Source organism: Galeopterus variegatus, unplaced genomic scaffold (genome assembly GCF_000696425.1).
Source record: "Galeopterus variegatus unplaced genomic scaffold, G_variegatus-3.0.2 Scaffold681, whole genome shotgun sequence".
Taxonomy (NCBI): Eukaryota; Metazoa; Chordata; class Mammalia; order Dermoptera; family Cynocephalidae; genus Galeopterus; species Galeopterus variegatus.
The window spans coordinates 342,622-357,545 of NW_007726792.1; the positions used below are offsets into that span (position 1 = coordinate 342,622).

A 14,924-nucleotide genomic window follows, 5' to 3' on the forward strand; every position below is an offset into this window, starting at 1 on the left:
AATGAATGTTGAGCTATTGCATCCATAGTAATTAGCTTTTAAACCACAGTAGACAGATGGAAACTCCTGCTTGAAGATGTGATCCTGTTCTTTAAGCTCTCATTTCTGCTCCATGTCACTGACCCAATCAAATGTCAAGAAATGCCTTGACTAGCAAGGATTGGGTGGGCTCATTGCCCTGTGGCCTGGGTGAATGTCCCAAGGTGACCCCCAGAGGTGGCCACACCTGTGTGACCACCCAGGCAGAAAAGTAACTGGCCTATCCCGGGAAGTGACTTCATCTGAGCACCATGAATTAGTCTGGAATATAATATGACTGCTGTTAAAATTTTAAAAAGAAGATCCAATATATTCAGTGGCACAGGAGAGGGATATGTGGTTAAACTAAAAAAAAAAAAAGTAAGCTACTAAATGGTACAATCTCAGTTTGTTCCTATCAGCACATACACGTATGGGAGAGACTGAGAGGACGACGTACATTCAAACATTAACCACTGGATGGAGGGTTGGCTGGTGAGCTTTGCTTGTTCATCCCTTTCTTTTATCATCAGAAAAAAACCTAGGTGTTACACACGTCTTTACAGGGTCAAGTTGAAATAGCATTGGTTGAAACCAAATTCAGAATAATAATTATAAGAACACCTATATTAGATGGCACCTGTTATGGACTAAATTGTGTCCTCCCCCAAATCCATGCACACAATTTGGAGGCAGCATCCTTAAAGAGGTAATTAAGTTCAAATGTGGACACTAGGGTGGCCCTAATCCAATGTGACTGGTGTCCTTATAAGAAGAGGGGATTTGGACACAGAAACACACACAGAAGTGAAAATGGTGTGCGGACATGAGAAGAAGACGGCCACCTACAGGCCACAAGAGAGGCCTGGAACAGATCCTCCCTCACGCCCCTCAGAAGGAACCAACCATGTCAACACCTTGATCTTGGTCTTGCAACCTCCACAACTGTGAGGCAACCAATTTCTGATGTTGAAGCCACTCAGTTTGTGGTACTTTGTTGTGGCAGTCCTAGGAAATGCATACAGCCCTAGGAAATGCTTACAGCCCTAGGAAATGCTTGCAGCCCTAGGAAATACTTGCAGCCCTGGGAAATGCTTACAGCCCTAGGAAATACTTGCAGCCCTAGGAAATGCATAGAACCCTAGGAAATGCAAACAGCCCTAGGAAATGCTTGCAGCCCTAGGAAATACTTGCAGCCCTAGGAAATGCATAGAACCCTAGGAAATGCATAGAACCCTAGGAAATGCAAACAGCCCTAGGAAATGCTTGCAGCCCTAGGAAATACTTGCAGCCCTAGGGAATGCATAGAGCCCTAGGAAATGCATACAGCCCTAGAAAATGCTTACAGCTCCAGGAAATGCATACAGCCCTAGGAAATGCTTAAAGGCAGGGCTCCTTGGGCTGGGTTTTGGAGTGTGCCTCATGCAGTGGCACAGAGCCTGCACTGCACAGGGCCCTGCCTTTTCCTCAGTGTTCTGTTGCTGTCTTAACATTTTTAATATGTTTTGAACAGGTGTCTCCCTTTTTCATTTTGCATCAGGCCCATAAATTATTTAGTCAGTCCTGATTGTATCTGTGAATCCACGTATGTCTCTGCTCTCCAAGGTAGGCTGGATAGGTACTCATTTATTTACTAAGCATTTATAGAGCACCTGCTGTGTGCCAGGCACTTGGCTCCACAGAGACGCAGAGAAGAGTAAAGCTCAGATCTTGTCCTCCAGGGACCTGAGCTAAAGGGGGAGAAAAAGACTTCTACACAGTGCCCATAAGTGGAGGGAAGGGACATCCCCATCTCAGATGGCTTCTCCCCAGCCTCACTCATATATCCCACCCCACGCCCATTCTAGAGACAAGGAAACAGGGCTAACCTAGCCGAGTTCAGCCAGCTGGTCAGTGACAGCTCGAACCCTGGTCTTGTATCTCCTGTTTCCATGATGCTATGCCTCTCCCAGAAGTACTCTATATGATTTGCCATATAGTTAACACAAATACCAAAGGAACACTGAGCAGGTGCGTGGTACATTCACACCTGAGGATTAGCGAAGGCTGCAGGTGCTTTGTGAAGCAATTTTAAAGGCTTATGTTTTCAGCCTGGGATTCTTGAGTCACACGAGGTAGACGGGGAATGTGAGTACAGAGCCGACTGTGGGACAGACAGCCCCAACCCAGAGGCAGGGATTCCTAAAAAAGAATTCACACTGTCCCTGGATATTTTAAGTGGTTTTAAAAACAATAGTGTCTGGGTCCGTTCTAGGGCCACAGGGGCTCCTTTTCGGGGAATGATAATGCTCACTCTCTACAACTCTTGATCTTATACTACTGGCAAAATAACTAATACAAAGAAATTCCGTGCTCAGAAGTTGTAAATGAAGACAGAGTTAAAGTCTGCATTTTCGGGAAATATAAAGTAGATGGTTTTATTTCCATCAAATATAACACGCTGTTTACCATGACCCCTCCACTCCCCAGTCTGATGGGTTTTTTTCACCTGAGAACATTTTTCTGCCACTCCAATAACCTCATTATTTAAGATGCCTATTATTTAAATATAGCTAAGAGAAAGGTATGATGAATTCTTTTCCAAACTTACAAGCAAGTGAAATCGTTGTCATTTATTAAAGCAGGACTGAGAACCCATCTGCTTCCGCCTGCACCAGCCTGCCCTGGGGTCAGCCCTGGCGCGGCCGCAGACCTGCCTGGGTTTCCCTACCCCGCTGGCCAGGTCATCACCATCCGCTCATATGTCAAACTCACCCGGGCCTGTTAGCCGGAGTGCCCTGCAGGCCATCAAAAAGAGGCACCAGACTCCATTATAACGTCTCTTAGCACTTTCTGCACTTCCATGCCGTGCTGGTGGGATACCTGGCTGTGCGAAAGGCGACTGCAAATGGGATTAGAGACATAACAGCACCTTGCCTCTCCCCCCAGCAGGGCGAGGGAGAAAGCGGGTCACACCGAGCAACCAAGGCACATCCTTTGATTTTCTCGGAGGCCTTGTGCCAGACCTGTTACCCCTTAAGTTCCACTTTGGATGAACCAGCACTCATCAAGCCAGGGCTGCCACTTGGGACCCCTCAACTCAGAAATGTGGGGAAACTGAGTCATGGTGACATGATTCAGAGCACCTGTGTGCACATGCAAGTTTCTGTCGCCTTCTTCCAGGTTTTATTTTTGAGGCATGGTGGTGAAGTGCATGCGTGCATGAATATGTTTTCTTCCAGTTCCTCCCAGAAGGAGAACATGGTGGCCTAGAGAGAGGAGAGGGTACACAGTGTTCCAGAGAAGCAGAGAACAATCAACTGATCTGGGGACGTCAGAGCCAGGCTGGCAGAAAAAATATCTTAGCAGTTTACAAGGAAAAAATAAAAAAATAAAAACTGAGCAATAGGGTCACCAGCCTTGCCTGTCCAAGCTCACCAGAGAGCTGACACCTCGAGCCTCACTACGTGCCATTTGGACCATGCCCGAAACTTTTCCAACTGTCCCAAGCAGAAGAGAATAGGTCCTCTGCTAATTACCCCCGAGGCCAGCTTTCTGCTCCTTTGAAGAGCTCGCTTTGATGTGACGCAATCCCGCTGCCAGGCCCGGCTGTGCCCAGATTAAGCACATAATGAGCAATTATCAGCCGGGCTCTAGGAGCGTGGCTGAGGCAGCCGAGTGGAAACCCACCTGCCCTGCGACTACTCCAAGCCACCGCCACCAGCTTCCCCTGGGGCTGGGGCAATTCACTTACCTGCTCCCCTCTGCATGCCTGCCCCCAGCAACGCCCTTCCCATCTGTAAAATGGGACCGAGAAGGCTCGAGGGCCTCGAGGAACCTTCTTAGAATGCCCCCAGGGGTGGGAGACATCAATTTCCTGGAGACCCCGTGTTATGAGCAAATGCTCACAGCATCAGAATAACACTTTGAGAGACAAGCTAGGGTAGCACAGACTGAGGGGACAGGCTCCACAGTCAAGGTCATCGATGTCAGCTGTGTGACCTGGGCAAGGGTTTAATGTCTCTAACTTCAGGTTCCTCATCTGTAAAGGCAGGATAGTAAGAGGCACCCCCGCAAGGTTGTGAGGAGCCCTGTGCCTGTATCCAGCCAGCTCTAAATAAACGCTCACTGACAGTGTCATGAGTGCGTTCTCATATCTATGTGTGGTCACATGTATCTCATGGGTTCCTCGCTCCTACCACACACACTGGGGTGGGGACTAGTGAGCTCGTTGTAAGAAAAAGCTACTGAGGCACAAAGTGACCAGCAGGTCTATCTGCTTTAAAGACCAGCAAAGGGATTTGACAGATTCTGAAGAAATCATGAGGAAGCAACGGGCTCTTGGTGGGATCAAGTCCCACCTCCTTCAGAAGGCCTGTAGGGGCTAGGCCTGGTTGAGAAAGGGTGGTTTGGGGAGACAGCCACAGAGGCAAGGGCTGAAGAGAGGCTGCCTCACAGTTTTGTGTCAAGCCGGCCTTTGCCATCTTGGCAAGTTCTGGAATGTTCTGTCTGCTTCACCCTGGGGGGCTCTGCCCTGACCTCAGCCCTCCTTCCAGACCCTCAAATGAAGCAAATGTGCCCCATTCCTGTTCCTGCACACATGCTGTTCTCCCTCCTTTCCTTTAAGCACTTACTTCCAACTCAATTTCTTCAGGACTCAGCTCAAAAAGCCCTGCCTCAGAGAGGCCACCTCTGGCTGCCGATCCCAACAGGGTGCCCCGGTCAGCTCTCATTGCACCTTTACTTTTTTCATGGCCCTATCACAGATTTTCCTCCAATGCTTATTTATGGTGCTATCTGATTAATGCTGCCCTCTGAGGCCCACCAGCCTTTGTCAGGAAGTCAGCAACTGACCATTTGATCCCCACAGTTCTGGGACCCCGCAGGTGCTCCGTAAAGATTCGGTCAATGAATGAATGAGTGTGGATTACCAACATGGTTTGGGGTCAAGTCGTCAATTCTACCCCAAAGCCCAGGATAGGTGGCACATAATCCATAAGGAAGGAATGGATCTGCTTTCTGCTCAGGTGAGAGCCCCCCAAACTCGAGGGAACCTCAGATCCCACCAAACGTTTACTCAAAATAGACTCAGGTTTGCATTCAAGAGGGATTTTAACAACAGCCAAAGCCAGTAAATATTCCCTTTAAATAAAATGCCCTCCCTCTATGCCAAGGGGACCATTTTTGACATTCACCTCCTTTGTTACAGTCACAATCCCCAGCAACCCCAGCCCCAGGCAGCTGAGACACCAGAGCAGTCTTCCCTCCTGCTAAAGCCAATGTCACATCTAGGGAGGCCAGGGAAAAGGACAGTGGGGGCCATGGGGGAGGGGTGCAAACAAGCCGTTTTCACATCTCAGGCTCCGAAATGATTGCCTTCCTCTCTTCTCCCCATGGGTGGGGCGGTATGTTATGAGCTGGTGGCTTCAGGCTGGGCCTGGAGAGGAGACAAGCCATGCAGCTGTCAGGAGCAGCTTAGTGAGTCCCTCCACACCCATCACAACTGAGACCCCATCAATCCACAGCCCATCAGCAGGTATTCATGACAGCCTGTTCCGCCAGTGGCGGCCTGCACCAGGGCTGCACATGCAGTCTGCGGCTGCTGGGCCAGAGGCCCAGGAGGGGCTGCTCTGCAGAGGTAAATGCGTGGAATAGCACCCATGGAAGAAAAGGACAGAGCAAACCCCTGCTCGCGTGGCCTGCTACAAGAGTGAGAGGCCCCCAGATGCTGTGGGGAGGAAGGCATGTGTCTCTCGTAAAACCCTATCTGAACGTTTTTCCTCCACAGCTATGGTACGAGGGACAGGGCCATGGAGAAATGCTGAATTTGGGGTCAGACAGCTGGGGGTTCAAATCCAAACTAGGTCACTTGCTGCCCCAATGACCTTGATCAAGCCCTTCATCTCTCTTAGCCTCACTTCTCTGTGGGTTAAATATGTTTCTTATGAGGTCGTTGGGATGGTTCAGGGTACCTTCCACATGTGCACACATGGCCAGCATTCTCCGTGCAATGAGGAAAACGTGTATCGTGGGCAGGAAAGAGAACATGACCTTAAATGCGCTCTCTCCTTCCCTTCTCTCCCCTTCGCTCTTCCTCCCCGCCTCTCTCTCTCACGCTACCATTCATTCCAGTGTTTCCCATCCCCTTTTTTTTGAGCCTGGAGCCCTCTATATTCATCTGAGAATTCACTTCCCCTGCCATCTTCTTAGCTTAATAGTGTGCACAGGAAAATTATAGTAAATAATTCGGAGAGAAGTCATCAGAGCCCGGGTTTTCAAAAGTGCCTCATAGTTGGCAAAGAGTATTTATGTGCAGTCTCCCTTGACAAGCAAGAAGTCTTCCTGAAATAAAAAACACAAAAGAGGAAGTAAATAAATGGACTTGAACCAAAACTCGAGAGTGGGAAAGCAACCCTGGCTGTCCGGAGCGCCCTGGCGTGGGGCATGTCGCGTGGCTTACGCTGGTCCCTCCAGTGGCGGGCTGACAGCACCTGGCCACTGGGGAAACGCTGGTGAGCAGGGGGTGGAGTGAGGGAAGCCACGGCGGTGACCGTCCCCTAAAACTCCACAGTGAAACCTGTCCACCCATGCAGAGTTCACAACAAAATAAACACGTGAAGAAATCAGGGTGAAGGGGAAATATCAGTAGATCAGATTCATCTAAGGCTTTAGGCCACAGAATCTGGAGCTACAGGTGGGGCAGCTTTGATATTAAACTTTAAAGGGATGGGGAACTGGGCTTTATTTACAGTCATGCAAAGACATACTTTTATTTCATCCCCAAATCCAACGGTCAGAGCCGCCTGGACATGCTGTAAATGCTTATCCCAAATCCCCATGTGGCATGCCTCAGTTCGCCTCACTTTTTTATATTGAATCTGTTTCCCAGCATGAAACCCAAATACTCTGCCTTTAGAGCCATGGCCTTAGTTATTTTTCACTTGGGAATTTCCTACCCCGGGTACCAGACAGCATCCAGGTCTAGGGAGGTGATCTGCCGCAGCCTATTGAAGAAGACCAGGCTAAGCATCTTTGGAAAGTTTGGACACGGCAGAAGAGATATTTGCTCAGTTAAATATTGTTGTTCAGATGTTCCTAATTCTGTTGTGTGCTTACAAGCCTGCGTGCATTTATCCGGAAAGTGGACTAGCATCGTGCTTCCTCTGGATGCGAGAAAGAGACCACCCTCCTCTGCAGAGAAACCAGCACATCTCACCGACAAGCCACATAGTGAATTTTCCTTTTTCCTTTTTAATGTGAGGATAAGATGACCTCTTGCAACAGATTCTCAAAGACAAGTTCACTACTGGGGACAATAGGAAATACAATTGTACAGTTTCGCTGCTTAATAACAAAGGCAAACCCAGCAGCCTCATCTCTTCTTTGCTGGTGTGGGGAGGAGCTTCAAGGTTTCCACCACACCTCTGGCACTTACTGCTGTGTGAACTTGGGCCAAACTTAACCTCTCTGAACCAGACTCCCTCACCTACAAAATGGAATGATAATGATCCCCACATGATAGAGTTATGGTGAGGATTTTAAATGACAGAAAGTAAATATTTAGTCATTTCTAACACTCAATAAAATGTTCATTGCTCTTATTCGTGTTATTAATCTCATGGTGATGATGATGATAGTTTAAAGCAGTGGTTCTCAACCAGGGACAAATTTTGCTTCCAGGGGATATTTTTGTGGTCATAACTGTGGGGGAGGATAGCCACACACAGGGATGCTGCTAAACACCCTACAATGCACAGGACAGCCCCCCACAACAAAGAATGACATAGGCCAAAATGTCAACATTGCCGAGATTAAGAAAACTTGCTTTAAGATATAAAAAATATCTTATTTGGAATCAAATTCTTGCATTTTAGGAATTCTATGACATCATGTAGAGAAATCACACTTTAACAAAAGAGGGAAATACCTCTGTTCATTTGCTAACTGACCGCATGATTTGACTTAGTCTGCTGAAGTCTCGGTTTTGTCATCTGTAAAATGGCCAGCTTAGAGTGGTTGATTTCTAAGTGTCCTTCTGGCTGTGATACTCTCAGATTCTGTGATTGCAATGTTCAACCATCCTCTTCGGTGCATGAAGGAAAAGGGGCCAGGCAGAACCCTGCCACACTCTGGATAAGAGCACAATAGAATTCCTCATGGAAATAAATCATCTTTTCATATAAAATCTTCTGAAGACCATTTCGAGAAGAGTAATAGGTCTGCCAGCCCAACACCTGCAGGGTGGGTAATAATTTACTTAGCCCACTGACTTGGGGGCAGGTCCTGCTCTTGATAAATGGCCCAATTAAGCATCTGTTAATCACAGCATTATCTCATCAGAAGGTGGAAGGTGGAATACCTACTTCTCTCAAGCAGTTTCTCAGTGAGATAACATCGGGAAAGAAGGAAAGGGCGTTTAACAGCACTGGGAACAATGCCCCTGCCCCTCGCAGGAGCTTTGGCCCCGCACTTGCTGGGAATATCCCCTGTGCCTGATCCTGTCCCTTCCCCCAGCAACCTTCCTATAACCTCGGCTCCTGAACTCTCGTGTTCGTCTGAGGCCTTGATAATAAAGCAACATCTGCAAAACCTACAAGAACTTTACTGCAGTTAATTGAGTAATTGAAGCAAGATGCAGGGAGGGGTGATCTATGGGCCTGGGTTGAGGGCCGAGAAGGGAGACAACGGATTTATTGCAAAGGCCGTGGGCGGCCTTGGGTCCAGGCCCTGGTTCACGGGAAGTTTGAGGTCATGTGGGATTAAAATATCTTTAGAAACAAATGGAATAATTTGACTGAAATATCAGGAATGCTGTGCCAGTTTATGCCAGGAGACCAGGTGTGATTTATTTACCTTGTGCCCAACACATTTTTTTGGTATCTGCCCCATTAGCCTAAATTTATAGGTTATTGAGCAAATGAGTATCTCCTGTCTGTGTCTGTCTGCCTCATCCTGATTGTTGTGTGAAGCCAGGCCTTGTGTCGTTCAGGATAAATAGAGTTATGCCTTAATGGGGCTGGAGGCCCGGAAACTATCCAGGTGGTAAGCAAGACCAAAGATATTTACAATCTAGCAGTTGTATTTGCTCAAAAATGGCTTATTATAGCAAATGTACCATTGGTGGTAATATCTTCTTGTAATCTGAATAAATCCATAAATCTGCATTTAAGCCCAGTTCACCACCTTGAAGTCATTGGGAACAATGTAATTTATTTGCTAGCTTTGCAGATGCCAGATATGCACATTATAGATACTTAAATTGCCCATGTGAGCACCTGGCAAGAGACTTGGCCAGGCGACCAGCCTGAGCACACGCCCCCAGCATGCAGGAGGACTGGGTTTTTTTGGAAGGTTATTGCTCCTTTTGTAGTTTCTCCGCTGCTTTATTAAATCCCCAATTCCTTGCAAAACTGTACAATTTTAATAACTCAAATCCGTGTGGATCATAAAGCTGTCTAAATATACCTCACGCCCTGGGTATCAGACAGATCCACAGGTGATGATGTCACTGGGCCTGATTAACCGGAACAGGTCACCCGACAAGATTTTATTACAAGTGTCATTTAGATTTCTGACAGCTTTACAAGGCTTAATGGCTTTTTATTAAATACATTGTGTTCAAGGAAGCTGACAGTTGGGGATGCCTTGTAAATACAATGCAATGGAATTTCCTTAGAAGCTACGTGAGAGAAAACAGAAGTATGGGACATCCCTCCCTGTCCCCAGTCCCATGGCTCAGGAGGCCCCGAGTTCATTGCCCCTGAGACAAAAGACAAATGACCCCCTGACGCTGCCCCCACCAGCTCTCCAAACCTAGCAGGTCTGCCCCAGGTTGGCCCAGATGTTTTCATCTGACGCTCTCCAGAGAATCAAATTCCTCAGTGCAGAGGGTGATCCAGTCCAGCCCCCCGCCCCCCACCTCTTCCCTAAGACAGCCTTCCTCCTAGGAATCCATGAGACTGGACTTCCTGAAATTAATGTTCTCCATGAACCAGTTAGCCAGGCTTTGTTTGTTTCTTCCCAGCAGTTCCTTGGACCCACCTGGAGGGAAAACAGGAGGAAAGATGGACAGACTTACCTGAGTCCCACCCTCAGCCCCTCCGCAGTTGCTGTGTCCTGTGCTTGATGCTCTCAGTAAATGATCTCATCCGGTTTGCACAACCAAAACCACCTCGCTGAGCAGGTACTTTTCTCCCCAGTTGCACCCAGAAAAAGGATTTGTAAAAAGTAGGTATTCAGTAAGCCCCTTCTGCGGCAGTTTAGCGTCAGGAGGAAGGGCTGTGAATACAGCTCTCATGTGTGGGATCTTGGTCACATTATTTGACCTTTCCAAGCCTTGGATATACACAAAAGTGGGATGATGATTGCCACCTTTCTGTGCTGCAGGGAGAATAACATTGCACAGTGAGACCTTAGTAAACACTGGCTGTGACTATTGCTGTATTTGTTATTGTCGATGGAGAACCTGGCAGTTACATCCAGCTAGAGCCCTACGGTGGCTGAGAAGGCTGCAGATCCAGGGGGTGCACTGGGCCCCCCAAGTCCTGCAGATCTAGCAATGCACATGAAAGTGGAAGCACATGTGTGATGTTCCAGACCGAAGCAGCCAAACCGGAAACTCAGTAATATTCCAGGAGCCACCCCCGGAGAGAATCCAGGGTTAGTCAGGAAATTACTCCCTTTTAACATGGGGCTGGGTCTCTGGAGACCCTGCTGTGTCCCCCTGCTTGGCAGCCATGCCGCCTCAGCTGGGTTACATTTTCTTGAAACCAGGCTTTGCCGAGAGCTGGGAAGAAGTGCCAAGAGGACCAACAGATTTCCCTCCATTCCTCATCCCACCAAGGCCTGTGGGCCAGGAATAGGGGGCCTGGGGTCTCCCCTGGTAATTTGCTCACTGTTTCTGATCTCTGAGGCTTGGGAGTATAATTTATGTGAGGATCATGTTTCTCAAGCCCCAGCTTCATTTCAAGGAAAAGTTAACTCTTGGGTTCTGGAGAATTCATCTTGGACCCCAATTTGAGACACAGCAAAATGAAAGTCTTATTCTAGAAAAAAGCAAATTATCATTGCAGCAGAAAAGACAGGTCTAGATGTCTGGTTAAAAAATTATTTTTGTATCATTGAAATAAGAACATGATTTAGGTTTGTATGGGACTTATGGCTTCCCAAGATGACGTCTGTGGACTGCACTCTGAGAGTCACCGAACTGGGAAGCCCTGCAATGTGGAGGTCATTCGGGAAAGGCCAGGGCAGCCCTGAGGGGTAGCCCAAGCCCCCTTTGTCTCATTCATCCATCTTGTCACCTCTTACCCTCAGGGAAGGGACACCTGGCTTGACCCCCCTGTATCCACCCCCAGCATTTGGGTGGCAACTTGGGGCTAATTCCCACAACGCTAAATCCCCCTCTCTCACTTGGCAAGACAGGACCTGTCCTCTTTCTCCTTTGTGGCAGGTAGAGTTTTCATGCTTATTTTCTTTTTCCTCCAGGATAAATGCCACCTTTGGGTCAAAATCTTAATGGAGGTAGGTTAACTTTCAAACTGGGATAGTTTGGAAATATTCCATGTATTGAAATTTGGAAAGTAGACACTGCTTTTTTATGAATAACAGAATCCATCTAAAATAATGAAAATTTGCTTCCAACACATTTTTATACACCTTCTAAAACAGACCCCACCTACCCAAACCCTCTTTTTGTGTGTGTAAGGTCTCACGTGGAAAGGGATCCCTTGGAATGAGTCAGAAGTGAGTACCCCACTCCACTGTTGAGATTTCGGACAGCGGTTTCAACCTTTGAGCTTCAGCATTCCACTCTGTAAAACGAGGTTCATAGTCCTTATCCCAAAGGGTGGCCAGGAGGGCTACATGAAATAATCAAGGGTCCTTGCAAATGCCCCCTTCACCCCTGGAACTCACTATGAAATCATAAAAGGGTCCTTTCTCAATCTGGCCACCCCAGGGCAAAGCAGTCTGTTTGGATAAGGCACCATCCAAAAGGATGTTAAATGTCAACTTTTTGGAGATCGTGTCAGAATGCTTTGATTTGTGCCAGGTCAATAACCACACTACTCCCATTTCATAGAGCTTCTCTTGGGTCAGTGTTTACCGTCAGTTACCCATCCCCATGGCCGCGGGAATCTCTGTGTAGAGGCTCGATGCACTGAGTCTATCCTGTTAACTTGTAGCATCTCCAGACTGGGTGAGCTCCTTTGGTTCACCTGCCACCGGCTCTCCATAGGAAGTGGTTAGAGGGCGGGTCAGGTTAGGCAACCTCTCCTCTCCCAGGCTTTACCTGCACACCATTCATTGCAAAAGGTAGACAAGTGGATTTTTCTAAGCCAGCAGCATTGTCAAAATGATGGGAAGATGTGCAGAAATCAGGTACATGCTACCCAAGCTGGCGGGCAGTGCCTTCCTGTTAAACAGCCTGGTAAATGGAGGCACGGCCTATAGGGCCAGCTGGACTCTGCACAGAGAGCTCTTAACTTCTTCCAGGTGTCCTTGTGCTGAGCACCTCTGCAGAGCCAGACATTTCTCTTGCCCCCATCTCCATGACCCCAACCTTTACAGGGTGTCTCAGCCATGGCTGGATTTACCTTTGCCAGTTCCCATCTCTTCCATGTATCAGCTGTGTGACCTTGCACCAATGATTTCCATCAGAAAAAATTGATCCAATGATGTCTACTTCTCAGGGACAGGGGAATTAAGTAAGCTAATATGTGAAAGCATGCAACAGAGCCAGAGCTCAATTTTTTAAAAATGATTGATACATGAAGTTCATGTTAAACTCATTTTTTTGAAAGGGTTGAGAATCTCATTGGGTATAGTGGGTACCCACACCCCATGAGAAAAAAAAATAGTCTCCAACACTCAGACCAAGACATTCTGATGTTTGACAGAAGTTATATGCCACCCAGGGTCACCAGCCTTGGCTACCTGGTTGTGTGTCCAGCCTGCAGAACTGTTCATGGCTGTCCTGGGCCAGCTCTCACCTGATGCATGTCCAGAGTCCAAGGGAAACTCTTTCCTCGATTCTCAGCTCCCAAAGCTAGCCAACTCCAACAGTTGAAGTCTTACAGGGCTTGAGAAAGCTCCCCCCCCCCATGTGTCTTCTAAGCTCTCTCTTCCCTGTGGCTGTCTTCACATCCCTGAGTTTCCACCTCTGAGGAGGGGCTCAGTGCGCTCAGGCTCAGACAGATGCCATGGGGCCCTGCCTTTAGAGGCCATGAGGGGCTTGCCACGTGCCAGGGCCAGGACTGGCAGGATCTCCCCCGCACTCCTTGACAGCACACATGCTCAGGTTTGGCTTTTCTTACCGCAAAATGCCCCCTCGGCAGCATCCCTGCTAATGTGGAACTCCAGCCTGGTCTCCTGCTTCCACTCTTGCCCCTTCTCCAGTCCCCTCTCTGTGCTTTGACCTCTAGAATATGAAGCTACTCATGTTACCAAACCCTTCTTAAAACCCATCAGTGGCTCCCCATTACCTTCAGACAAATTTCCAAACTCCTTCCCAGGGTTTAGAAAGTCCTTCTGAGCTTGTCTTTGCATTTCTGCCCATAGCTCAGCTAACTCCTACCCCAGCTCAGTTCTCAGCTTAGGGGTCATCTCCTCTGGGAAGTCTTCCCGGATGCCCCACTGCAAAGCTCCCACAGCTGCCCGTACTTCCTCATCCAGGCACGTATTAAGCCCAGTGTGCTGAAATTGCCTGTTCACCTGTCTCTCCCACTAGCTGAAAGAATAGTCCTCTCTGTGTCCCAGTGCTTAGTCCAATGCTGAAAATGTGTGCAGAATTAATGAGCTAATAGACTCGTGATGACTCCTTCTGGAGACGCTACCCAGAGCTCTCTCGGCATCAGAACAAGCAGCTCGGAACTCCCACAAGGCTCCGGGAGACATCAGAACTCTCCGGCCTGTGGCCCAGCAGAGGTCTGTGGTTTTACTATTAATGGAAATGGAGCTGGCAGATCAAAGGCAACAGCTCTAAAGACCAGATTGCCAGCAGCTAGCATTATCGGAATATCAATTGAATTGGTGATTCAAAATTAAGTGGATTAATGATTGACATTGATTTGTAAAACCTGGCCCACCACCTTGCAAACAGGGTCTTTCCTATTCTGGGTTGGCTGAGAGAAGGGAGCTCCGCAAGTGGGGGTTCAGTTAGCTCTGGCCATGCACCGCTCCCACCCCACCGCTGATTTAAAAGGGCCTCTGTGCGCAAAACTCTACACCATTCCTGTTAGATGTCTTAGAAAAGACTTAGCACCTGAGATCCCTTTCAGAAAAAAAAACTCACAAGTTTGAGCCAAAGAGGAAAAGTCTGGTGCAACTTTGCACCTGTAATACATGAGTCACTTGATTAAAAAAATATTCAAAATCAAGTTCGTGATTCTCTCTGTGTGGGCAGGAAAGTGGGGGGGCATGTGGAGGTTGAGAAATACCTTCAGCTGCACTGACTTGCAAATCCTAACCAATAGTCTGGGGCTGTCCACATTTTGGAAAACATTTCCCCTGTTGGTGCTTTATATACTGGTTAGGGGTGACTGAATAAGGGAACAACTGCTGCAGGATTTCAAGGCCACCTCCTGGTCTAGCTGGCCCACCTTTGTTGGGAAGCTGGGGAGGGGAATGGGGGCCTCAGGAGAAGGGTCTGGGCTCACTGTGTCAGATGAGGGAGACTCCAGGATGAGCAACCCCCATGCAGATACTCTGGGGGACTTGGAACTGTAAATGCTCCCAAAATGTGCTGGGAATTGATAGGAGGAAAATACCCTTTGTGAAGGCAGCTAACCCTGCTGGGGGTCTGCTGGGCCCCTGCACAGAGCTGCAAGTCCAGATAAGGCACACACTGCCCCAGCTACCCACGTCCCCTGGCAGGTCCAGCAGCATGAATCCAAGAAGGCTGACCTAGACGTAGATTGCCGGAGAGG

The 14,924-nt window shown here is 48.2% G+C and overlaps 1 long non-coding RNA gene across 1 annotated transcript; it reads right to left on the bottom strand.

Annotated features, from left to right (window-relative positions):
- Positions 1-9,576: 9,576 nt before the first annotated feature.
- LOC103589382 lies at positions 9,577-11,820 on the bottom strand. The gene is made up of 2 exons (XR_550387.1): positions 11,712-11,820; positions 9,577-10,038 (listed from the first exon to the last, which is right to left on the bottom strand). It is a non-coding gene; the product is annotated as an uncharacterized LOC103589382 (long non-coding RNA).
- Between the last annotated feature and the right edge of the window lie 3,104 nt (positions 11,821-14,924).